Below are 12,641 nucleotides of genomic sequence, written 5' to 3'. Positions count from 1 at the left end.
AAATAAATTAAATCATTCAGAATAGCCTAATACGTCATGAGAAGCCCTATAATTTAGCAACAGAGGACCAATAGCTTATTTTTTAAATAGCCTAGCTGCGGATTGTAGCCCAATAACAAAGAATAGCCTACAGTCGGGAACGCGAGGCAAATCTGTCAGTGAAAAAACAGCACGCAGACAAAACAGGCCTTTTGCAATATTTCAAATACAATCGAGGGAAAACACAGGTTGAAAAGCAATGACTCTTGCTGAAAAGATAAGACTATGCTGTAGACTACCAAAATATTTGATCAACTCCCAAACATTGTTTTACAAAACAGAGAGAGGGAGAGATAGGCTTTTGACACGAGCGCATCGACAATCTCCAGCGAGTGAGCTGCGCATCATTGGGTGAGTCAGTGAAACTGGAAAGCATTTTTAGTACTAATTTCCTCCTCATATTGTAGCCTAGTATATGTTTCTCCACAAACGTAGGCCTATAGGCTATTGATGGATTCAAGACAAGGTAGTTTTTATTGATCTCAGATACTAAGTTTGTCAGTGTCAAAGTAGCCTGCCATTTCGATCATTTGTGCGGATTAAAAAAAGATAATGCCAAAGTCTCCAGTCATGTAAAAGGATGTAGAATTGCACGAAATGCGGTTTTAAAAAGGCCAACACTTTCCCGGACCCTAGGCTACTAAAAATGTTCCCCATGTGTGCACCTTCTATAAGTGGCTCTACCCAAATGTGATGATATGCGTTCAATGCTCTATTATAAAAGGTGATCTTTTTTTCTCATGAGTTCTGGTACCACAGAACCCCCCCCCCCCCCTCTGGCACCTCCCAATTTACAAATTAAGCTCTGCTTCAAATTTGTATTTTACAAGGCAAGTCAGTTAAAAACAAATTCTTATTTTCAATAAAGGCCTAGGAACAGTGGGTTAACTGCCTGTTCAGGGGCAGAACAACAGATTTGTACCTTGTCAGTTCAGGGATTTAAACTTGCAACCTTTTGGTTACTAGTCCAACACTCTAACCACTAGGCTACTTGTCTTCATGAAGGGTTTCATGTGAGCCTGGTTGCATCCCTCCCAGCTGCCCACCGCACTGAGGCTAGGTAACACAGTCACCACCGATAAATCCATGATAACCAAAAACTTCAACAAGCATTTCTCAACGGCTGGCCATGCCTTCCTCCTGGCTACTCCAACCTCGGCCAACAGCTCCGCCCCCCCCCCCCCCCCCCCCCACCCCCCCCGCAGCTACTCGCCCAAGCCTCCCCAGCTTCTCCTTTACCCAAATCCAGATAGCAGATGTTCTGAAAGAGCTTCAAAACCTGGACCTGTACAAATCAGCTGGGCTTGACAATCTGGACCCTCTATTTCTGACACTATCCGCCGCCATTGTCGCTACCCCTATTACCAGCCTGTTCAACCGCTCTTTCATATCGTCTGAGATCCCCAAGGATTGGAAAGCTGCCGCAGTCATCCCCCTCTTCAAAGGGGGTGACACCCTGGACCCAAACTGTTAGGCAGGGCAGGATGGATATAGATCTAAGGTCTTCGAAAGCCAATTCAACAAACAGATCACTGACCATCTCAAATCCCACCGTACCTTCTCCGCTGTGCAATCTGGTTTCCGAGCCGGTCACGGGTGCACCTCAGCAACGCTCAAGGTACTAAACGATATCATAACCGCCATCGATAAAAGACAGTACTGTGCAGCCGTCTTCATCGACCTGGCCAAGGCTTTCGACTCTGTCAATCACCATATTCTTATCGGCAGACTCAGTAGCCTCGGTTTTTCTAATGACTGCCTTGCCTGGTTCACCAACTACTTTGCAGACAGAGTTCAGTGTGTCAAATCAGAGGGCATGTTGTCCAGTCCTCTGGCAGTCTCTATGGGGGTGCCACAGGGTTAAATTCTTGGGCCGACTCTTTTCTCTGTATATATCAATGATGTTGCTCTTGCTGCGGGCGATTCCCTGATCCACCTCTACGCAGACGACACCATTCTGTATACTTCTGGCCCTTGTTTGGACACTGTGCTATCTAACCTCCAAACGAGCTTCAATGCCATACAACACTCCTTCCGTGGCCTCCAACTGCTCTTAAACGCTAGTAAAACCAAATGCATGCTTTTCAACCGCTCGCTGCCTGCACCCACACGCCCGACTAGCATCACCACCCTGGATGGTTCCGACCTAGAATATGTGGACATCTATAAGTACCTGGGTGTCTGGCTAGACTGTAAACTCTCCTTCCAGACTCATATCAAACATCTCCAATCTAAAATCAAATCTAGAGTCGGCTTTCTATTCCGCAACAAAGCCTCCTTCACTCACGCCGCCAAACTTACCCTAGTAAAACTGACTATCCTACCGATCCTCGACTTCGGCGATGTCATCTACAAAATAGCTTCCAATACTCTACTCAGCAAACTGGATGCAGTTTATCACAGTGCCATCCGTTTTGTTACTAAAGCATCTTATACCACCCACCACTGCGACCTGTATGCTCTAGTCGGCTGGCCCTCGCTACATATTAGTCGCCAGACCCACTGGCTCCAGGTCATCTACAAGTCCATGCTAGGTAAAGCTCCACCTTATCTTAGTTCACTGGTCACGATGGCAACACCCACCCGTAGCACGCGCTCCAGCAGGTGTATCTCACTGATCATCCCTAAAGCCAACACCTAATTTGGCCGCCTTTCCTTCCAGTTCTCTGCTGCCTGTGACTGGAACGAATTGCAAAAAAATCACTGAAGTTGGAGACTTTTATCTCCCTCACCAACTTCAAACATCTGCTATCTGAGCAGCTAACCGATCGCTGCAGCTGTACATAGTCGATCGGTAAATAGCCCACCCAATTTACCTACCTCATCCCCATACTGTTTTTATTAATTTACTTTTCTGCTCTTTTGCACACCAGTATCTACCTGCACATGACCATCTGATCATTTATCACTCCAGTGTTAATCTGCAAAATTGTAATTATTCGCCTACCTCCTCATGCCTTTTGCCCACAATGTACAGTGTATAGACTCTTTTTTTCTACTGTGTTATTGACTTGTTAATCGTTTACTCCATGTGTAACTCTGTTGGTGTCTGTTCACACTGCTATGCTTTATCTTGGCCAGGCCGCAGTTTTAAATGAGAACTTGTTCTAGCCTAAATAAAGATGAAATAAATAACATAAATAAAATAAACCCCCCACTCAAAAAGACAATGAGAAGTGTGTTTAATTCCCAATGTGTTTTCACTATGCGTTCAACCATCTAAAAGCACAACCAAATTCCATTGGAAAAACTGTCTGATTTCTGATTTATCTGTCATCTAAATGTGTTTTCACAGCACTTTGAACCATTTAAAAGCACAACAAAGTTCAAATGGGAATACAATGTCAGGCATTTAGTATTTATACAACTACTGAAATGTTTTATCAATGTGCTTTATCTAATAGCACAACCAAATGACCTGGATTGTAGTTGAGATTACATTAAAAGAACATGGTGCAAGTGATCAATGCTGTTTGAGATTCTGCACAGATTATTATAGCAATTGGGAAGATCTCCACAGATCTGCGACCTTAGAATGCTATTTTTTTTGTTCCTTGTTTTTTCACCTTTTATTTAATCAGGTATGCCAGTTGAGAACAAGTTCTCTTTTACAACTGCGACCTGGCAAATATGAAGCAAAGCAGTGCGACCAAAAACAACAACACAGAGTTACACACCTTGAACATGCACGCTTTGTCAAAATGTGGCGCTCATTTTAAGGTTGAATAAATACGGTTCCATTCGTTTGTAAGGTACACTGAACTTTAGGCTATCTACTGTATTACTAAAGTAATATTGAATTGTGTTTGGTTGACAACGAAACCAAATATCACCATTTGAAGGAGACGTATCTTCTGCTTGGATAGTTCCTTCTGTGCCACTGACTTAGTCTGGCTTTAATTCCAGTTTGTCGAAAAATGAATCATTTATATGTTAGATTCACGTCTCCATCTCAACCAGAAATCTAAGTTAAAGAATAGGTCTACATTTAATCAAATCAAACTTTAAATACACTTTAAATAAAGTTTGATTCAATTTAGTCCTATTCTTTAACTTAGATTTTTGGTTGAGATGGAGACGTGAATCCAAATTGTGAATGATTAACTTGGAAGATTCAATTTGAAATCAACCAAAGCTTGAGACACTAGGCCCATACTGTATGCCTTGTCTATTAGTTGAATTGAAACAATAGCTGTTACATCTCATTTGCTTTGTCAAACCTACCCCTTGGAATGACTTTGATATTAACACTGAATATATTTTTGTTATATCCCCCCCCCCCCCCCCCCCCCCCACACACACACACACACACACACACTTTACATTTGACCAATATGTATGGAGCCACCAGCCCTAAAGCATGAACATGTTTTTTTGCTAGAAAATGTGGATTAAGAGAAGAAAAATGATCATTTTCGCTAGTTTCATCTAAATAAAAGGGCAACATGACATTGACAAACCTTGTCATATCTGCTTTCACCGGGATTTAAAAACCCAGGCTTTCTAAAATGTTTACCTCAGCCAGTTTAAAACCCAGGTGTGTCTACAAAACACATGTACTCCTGCATAAGGTTCATGGGTTCCCTATTGTTTTATCCCAGTACAAGAGGGGCAACTGGATTCAGGATTAAACACAAGCAGTCTTTAAGGTATATCTTATTACAGTTTAGGCCTACCTTATTATTTTCTTCCATCTGGCAAAATCATTTTAAGGAATGTAATCTGTTTTGTTGCTAGTATTAAGCTCATAAGCAATTTAGAACCTACAGACAATTAAGACAAAGTTGGAACGCATGAATGTGTCACAAACGCCTTGTGGTCACATGTTATTTTAGGGCGTGGCTTCGCATTCGTGACCGGGTGTCTTATTTCTGTTTCCCGATATCCGTTAGTGCTGGAATTTGCGATTAATACTTTGCTCATGCCGAAACCGGATTAGATACATACCGGTAGTTAAATGTCAAAAAATATTATATTCGCAATGTCATTAAACAACAACAACATAAATAGCTACTACAGTACCATTTGTTTTGATTTTTGTGGACCCACGACTAGACTTTATCCATGTTAGCTAGTTGCTAGCGACGCTAGTCAGCATAGGCTGCTACGTGATAAACAGTTCGCGTTAGCGAATTAGCTACCTAGTTAGCCAGCCTAACAAGCTGTCAAATCCAGTGGAAACCGATGCAACCCTGCTGCCAAATAAGGGATAGCTCGATGACCCGTGGTAACAGTGAGGTCCCCATGAGTTTCAAGGCTTTAATAAGTGCTATCGTGCAGAAAAAGCGAATAAAATACTGGTTGATGAGCTAGCTAAATGAGCTAGCAAGACGGGTATGACCGTTAACAGCGTGCATGCACAAATGCATGACGACACATTGTATCTCAGTGAAGCAGGCATGCAGAACGAGATCGCCCCACCAAGCCAGATAGTAGAGGGGTACAACAACGCCGGTACACAGAGGCATAGCTCATACAATTATATTTTGTCCGGGTCAATGACTATCCTTGTTGAATAATAAATACCTGCGTCAAATATATGGCATCGCATGCTAGTGCAAAGATAGCTTGCATGATTTTTAAAAAATCAGGTGACCACTAGATGTCCTCGTATATCCACATTTAGATCAAATATACTTGCTTTTTCATCAGTACTGTGAATGACAAGCCCACTGAATCTAGTTTAATAATCTTTATACTCAGCAGGTAGAGGCCTAGGTACTTCAAATCAGTGCTTAATTTGAGCAGGATCATGCCAGAACAGGATCCGGCACCGTTCCGTTCTGGACTGTTTTGTTCCGGAACCTATTTGGTCGAATCCGTTACCTCTCGTGCCATGAAAAATAATTTTCACTTTTTGCTATGTAACAATTATAATAAAAGCGATCAAAGTTCATTCGAGTTGCCTCTTCGTCAATTATCCTGCCCCCTCATCTCTCCAGAGTTGCACTTCATCATTTGTTTCCTTATAGAATAGAATAGTTTCCTCATAGCTGCATGAAGGGTTCTGGAGGAATTTTCTAAAGTTACGGAATTACTGCTGTCTGTTCAGAAATAAATTAAATCATTCAGAATAGCCTAATACGTCATGAGAAACCCTATAATTTAGCTACAGAGGACCAATGGCCCCTTTTTTTTAAATAGCCTAGCTGCGGATTGTAGCCCAATAACAAAGAATAGCCTACAGTCGGGAACGCGAGGCAAATCTGTCAGTGAAAAAACAGCACGCAGACAAAACAGGCCTTTTGCAATATTTAAAATACAATCGAGGGAAAACACAGGTTGAAAAGCAATGACTCTTGCTGAAAAGATAAGACTATGCTGTAGACTACCAAAATATTTGATCAACTCCCAAACATTGTTTTACAAAACAGAGAGAGGGAGAGATAGGCTTTTGACACGAGCGCATCGACAATCTCCAGCGAGTGAGCTGCGCATCATTGGGTGAGTCAGTGAAACTGGAAAGCATTTTTAGGACTAATTTCCTCCTCATATTGTAGCCTACTATATGTTTCTCCACAAACCTAGGCCTATAGGCTATTGATGGATTCAAGACAAGGTCGTTTTTATTGATCTCAGATACTAAGTTTGTCAGTGTCAAAGTAGCCTGCCATTTCGATCATTTGTGCGAATTAAAAAAAGATAATGCCAAAGTCTCCAGTCATGTAAAAGGATGTAGAATTGCACGAAATGCGGTTTTAAAAAGGCCAACACTTTCCCGGACCCTAGGCTACTAAAAATGCTCCCCATGTGTGCACCTTCTATATGTGTGCACCCAAGTCCATATAGGAGTTGTAGCAATGGGACAAGACTGTAACTACCAATTGGATACCATTAAAATGGAGAAGAAAAAAAAAGAAGTCATCTTGGGGGTTTGTGGTATATGGCCAATATACCTCCGCATTGCGTTGTGCCTAAGAACAGCCCTTGGCCGTGGTATATTGGCCATATACCACACCTCCTTGGGCCTTATTTCTTAATTGTACACAATTGGACACTTTTACAATTATTGTATGGTAAACATTGACATCTGTCTGGGTGGAACACGCTCCATAATGGGTGTCTGTGTGGGACATCAGCTGGGTCCTGACAGATGTTAGCATCACCCCTAGCAGTGCCATCTGCTGCCTGCTGAAGGTACCAGCCGAACACCTAGCTGTTTCTACCCGTGCTTGAAAATGCATATCAAAGTGAGCTGGCTATTGTTTGAAACAGCTTCATACTATCATTAACATAAAGTGTTTCAGATATAGTGTGGTGATATATAGTATGGTGATATATAGTATGGTGATATATATAGCATGGTGATATATATTATGGTGATATATAATATGGTTAAATAGTGTGGTTGTATAGTATGATTATATATATATTATGGTGATATAGAGTGTGGTGATATATAATATGGTTAAATAGTGTGGTTGTATAGTATGATTATATATATATTATGGTGATATAGAGTGTGGTGATATATAGTGTGGTGATATATAGTATGGTGATATATATAGTGTGGTGATATATATAGTGTGGTGATATATAGTATGGTGATATATAGTGTGGTGATATATAGTATGGTGATATAGTATGGTTAAATAGTATGGTTATATAGTATGGTTAAATAGTATGGTTATATAGTATCATTATATATATTATGGTGATATAGAGTGTGGTAATATATAGTATGGTGATATGGTGATGGTGTATATAGTATGGTGATATAGCGTAGTGGTTAGAGCGGTGGACTAGTAACTGGAAGGTTGCAAGTTCAAACCCCCGAGCTGACACAGTACAAATCTGTCGTTCTTCCCCTGAACAGGCAGTTAACCCACTGTTCCTTGGCCGTCATTGAAAATAAGAATTTGTTCTTAACTGACTTGCCTAAAGGTAAAATAAAATAGTAGTAGGTGTGGGTGACCAAATACTTATTTTCCACCATAATTTGCAAATAAATTCATTAAAAATCCTACAATGTGATTTTTCTGGATTTTTTTTCTCATTTTGTCTGTCATAGTTGAAGTGTACCTATGATGAAAATTACAGGCCTCTCATCTTTTTAAGTGGGAGAACTTGCACAATTGGTGGCTGACTAAATACTTTTTTGCCCCACTGTATAGTGTGGTGGTATATAGTATGGTGAAATATAGTATGTTGAGGTCACCCTGCTTGAGACTTAAAGTAATGTTGCCCTTGCTCAACCAAGACCATGGTTATGGTAGAGTGATTGGTTAGTAAGGACACTGCTTTATACCGAGACCATGGTTATGGTAGAGTGATTGATTAGTAAGAACACTGCTTCGTGAGTGTGAAGTGTTGTTGTACAGAGGTCCCTGGGTACATGTCCAGAGCCAGACAGGGACAGAACTCACTCTGTTCCACAAAGTTCTGTGGAAGATTTGCAAACAGAGGAGAGTGGTTATGTATCTAAGTACAAATGTAACCATCAGAATAATTTTTATTTGTGTTCCTTACTTACACATCCCATCATTGACATAGTCAAAGCCAGACCTTCTGTCTGGCACTGTGGCACTGTGTTTCTCCTGAGTACGTCTGTGGCCAGGCCCATGACCCTGGTGTCCCAGCAGTGTGGGCTTCCCGTCAGCTCCTTCAGACTGAGCTCTCCCACCGGCCTGCAACTCTACGACTGCAACCGGCTGCACGACTTTGCCATTGACCTGGGTATGGCCTTCCTTGTGCAGTACATCAATGGTTCTCTGGCTCAACACCTTATGGATGTAACATAGAGACAAATGGACTGTATGGAACACATTCTTGGTTCATGGAAACCCGGAGGACAACCTGCATGTGTCTCTGTCTCCCAGGGGCTACTCTACGGTTGGACACCTGGGATGGGTGGGCGGAGTTCCTCAGAGGCTGCTTCCTGGGACACAGACTGACCGTCCAACGACATCTGTCTAGGGAGAGACCTGTGATGAGGTCAGAATACACATCTACACACTGAATTGTATGATAAACTTACTATCAACAGTGATGGTACTGAACCTTTATATAGCTTACAATGATAGTACTGACCATGTATATAGCTTACAATAATGGTACTGACCCTGTATATAGTTTACAATGATAGTACTGACCCTGTATATAGCTTATATTCTCGTGTTTTTTTCTCTTACCCTGATATTTAATACTGCATTGTGGGAAAGAGCTTGCAAGTAAGCATTTTATTGTACTGTTTTATAACCCACTGTATCTTGTGAACTTGACAAAAAAAAACTTGAAACGTGTTATAAATACATTGATTCTGTATTATTCCAGGTTCCAGCTCCGGGTGGCACTCTACATCGCTGCTTCTCTGGGCCACGTGGACCTGGCCAGCTGGCTGCTGGAGAGGGGGGTGCGTGTCATTGAGCCGGTGGGGGTTCACCCTTACCGTGAGTGGTGCCACCAGACGGCCCACCCCGACGTCGCCAAGTGTCCCGCTGTCGCCTACATCAAACGAGGCCAGCTCACCATCCTCAAACTCATTATCGCCAGCAGCGTTCTGACCCTTGCCTGTCGGGATCCCCAGGGTCGTGACCCCCTGAGGATCGCCCTTCAGTACGGCCACAGGGAGTGTGTGAGTCACCTGGCCACCAAGCTGTGCTCTGTGGTGGTCCTCCCAGGTATGGCCCTGCCCATGCGGACATACCTCCAGATAAAGGGCTGGGTGAGGCTGGGGCAGAGGAGGGCAGCATCCAGGCACTGCATGGGCCTCAACAGGGCTCCGTTCAGGACCAGGGTGGGCGACACGGTCCTGGTGGACGGCTTCACCCTCCCCAAGATGTCCTCCAAGCCCAGGAGGAGTGAGGCCAAGGCGGGTATCAGGGTGATGTCCACAGCCTCTCGACGTTTGACCCCCATCAACTGCCCATCTCATGTATCCTGCCCGCTCCGCGCCCTGGCATCCCAGGATAAACGTCTTCAACTACCGAAGCTACACCCTGTGGCCACGAGGGATGAAAGAGAGAAGAAGAGGGGATGTGGAGGGAAGGGATGTGAGGAGGATGAGAGTGGGGATCAGAACAGCAACCAATGGAGGAGCAGAGTCCCGCTCCCGCCCATTTCCAGAGACACCAATCTCAGACCTGTGTTTGCCTCGCCAAACTCCGCCCAGATACTCACCACCTCACTGGAGGCCTTTTCTCTCCACTGTGACCGCACACCCAGAGAAAACCCCATATACTGTTTGGCCTTGGCCAGGTTAGTCCAAGTTTAAATGACAGCTACGGTGAATATGAATATTTCTCTGGAGGTTTCTTATGAAAGGTGTGAATACTGTCAGAAGAAGCCTCCTATAATCAGTGGTGGTGGGGGGGGGGGGGACACATGTAAAAGCTGTTTACACACTTTTTATTTTACTTTGTTCAAGCATTTACCCACCTTTTGTGGAAGATGCATTGAAAGTAGAGGGAGCGTTACTTCTTTAATCCTGAACGGCAATCAGCATTTACCAGTCAATGGTTTTACCACTTCATCACTGCCTATGATATACCCTTATCCTCAATGAATAGATTTCAGTACAAACAAATCATGAGCCAACCATCATGCTTAGAAGGTATATAGTCAAATCAACTCAAACTTTATTTGTCACATGCGCTGAATACAACAAGTGTAGATCTTTCCGTGAAATACTTTACTTACAAGCCCTTAACAAACAGTGCAGTTCAAGAAGAGTTGAAGAGAATATTTACCCAATAAACTTAAGTAACAAATAATAAAACAGTTGAACTTGTCCGGTGGCCATTTGATTAATTGTTCAGCAGTCTTATAACTTGGGGTTAGAAGCTGTTATAGGTTTACCCTAACAAGTCCTGAAACAAATCATGAGCCAACTATCATGCTTAGAAGGTATATAGTGTCAGTCTTATTGGTTCACCCTAACAAGTTGTTTCAGTATGGGGAGAGGATAGGATGTAAGGGCACTTCATTAATGTATTGAGGCCATTACATATACAGTATTTCACAATGCTAGGACACAGATTTGGTCTCCTAACCTTGTTTTGGTTGATTGACTCTCTAACAGTGCCTTCACACAGAGACCATGGTTGCAGCAGCTGAATGTAGCGCGGACTCTGTCCAGGAGGAGTGCTCAGCACATTGGGTAGACACCAGGATCCTGGTCATTAGGCAGATTAAACATACTGAAACAAGGAGGGACAACCTGGAATTGTCCAAAAAGGAACTCTTATTTTTGTTTTTACAGTGAACAAGATGAGACTTTGGAACGGATGATGCCTGAAACAATGCGGACGACTTAGAATTTTGTTCCTTTGGATGAGGCTTATAGATATAGTCAGTACTGTGTTTGATTTGTGTGCAGAAAGTTTACAACGGCAGGCAGTGGATTCTCAGTAATTAATATTCTCAAGTAACAAAAAACGTATCATATTTCACTGGCTATTTGTAGTAGCCAAATGTGAATGGAATTATTATTATTTTAGAATCATTTAGTTGACTGAATGTGACTATGTGGTTGTGCTGTATGTGATTGTGCTGTATGTGATTGTGCTGTATGTGATTGTACTGAATGTGATTGTACTGTACGTGATTGTAAGTGTTTGACATGGGTCTAATTGAGGCTCCAACCCCCTGCCTTAAAACTATTTTATTAAGATGTGGATCATTATTGCTCATATGAGTCTGTGCAGTGTCAAAATAATACATACTCTATTTCAGAGTATTTGACAAACTCTTTAGTTACGTTACAAAACTGACAACTACTGTGACGATGTGTTAGTACAGCATGTGTCATCATTCCCCTGCAGTGTGTGGATTTACACAGCAACATAGCAGACAGCTTAAATAGTTTATTTTTATTTAACCTTTATTTCACTAGACAAGTCAGTTAAGAACAAATTCTTATTTACAATGATGGCCAAACCCGGATGACGCTGGGCCAATTATGTGGCACCCTATGGGACTCCCAATCACTTGGGAGTGGGAAGGATACCAAATCCAATATCACACACTTCTTCCTTAGTATTCTGAGAACTGTCAGATAGCTGTGAGAGCTATGAGTGGATCATGGACCCATGCATAAATGATAACTTTGCTGTTACTCAGTGGGGCAAGTAGAACATCCGGGTTAGTGTATGTGCATTATCTGGACAGTTGATTGTCTTTGTCTCAAAGCCTTTCCATTTCTGGGGTATTGAAGAAGCTTCTGATCTCAACCTTCTTGACAGGTAAGAAACACTTGGTTAGTGTATGTGTCTTATCCAATGGGTTGTCAGGTGAACGTTGAAGATGCTTCTTGGAGGTGATCTAAATGTCATTGAGTTGCTTACTGACAAGACAATTATTCACTGAAAATTAAATCTGTCTTTCATTTCACTTTTGTTGATACTTGATTGGCTATTTGCTGTCTTTTGAAAATACAAAAATAAATATAACTGTTTTATGAAGCACTTGTAGACATTCATTGTTTTCAAAATCATATTTTCAGCAAAACAGATACATACTTTTACAATATGACATCAAATCAAATAAAAATAAAATAAGTGATATGTAAATGATTGGCAAAAGGCTCCAACCACCCAAGTCATAGACTGTTAACTCTGCTACCACACGGCAAGCGATACGAGAGCACCAAGTCTGGGACAAAA

General features: G+C 42.1%; 1 pseudogene; it reads left to right on the top strand.

Annotated features, from left to right (window-relative positions):
• The first annotated feature begins 5,402 nt into the window (after nt 1-5,402).
• LOC139396430 (protein ANKUB1-like) lies at nt 5,403-11,294 on the top strand (annotated as a pseudogene).
• The last annotated feature ends 1,347 nt before the right edge of the window (nt 11,295-12,641 follow it).

Source organism: Oncorhynchus clarkii, unplaced genomic scaffold (assembly GCF_045791955.1).
Source record: "Oncorhynchus clarkii lewisi isolate Uvic-CL-2024 unplaced genomic scaffold, UVic_Ocla_1.0 unplaced_contig_3422_pilon_pilon, whole genome shotgun sequence".
Lineage (NCBI taxonomy): Eukaryota > Metazoa > Chordata > Actinopteri > Salmoniformes > Salmonidae > Oncorhynchus > Oncorhynchus clarkii.
Note: the sequence above shows the minus strand (reverse complement) of the source record. Positions and strands in the feature narration are given on the sequence as shown.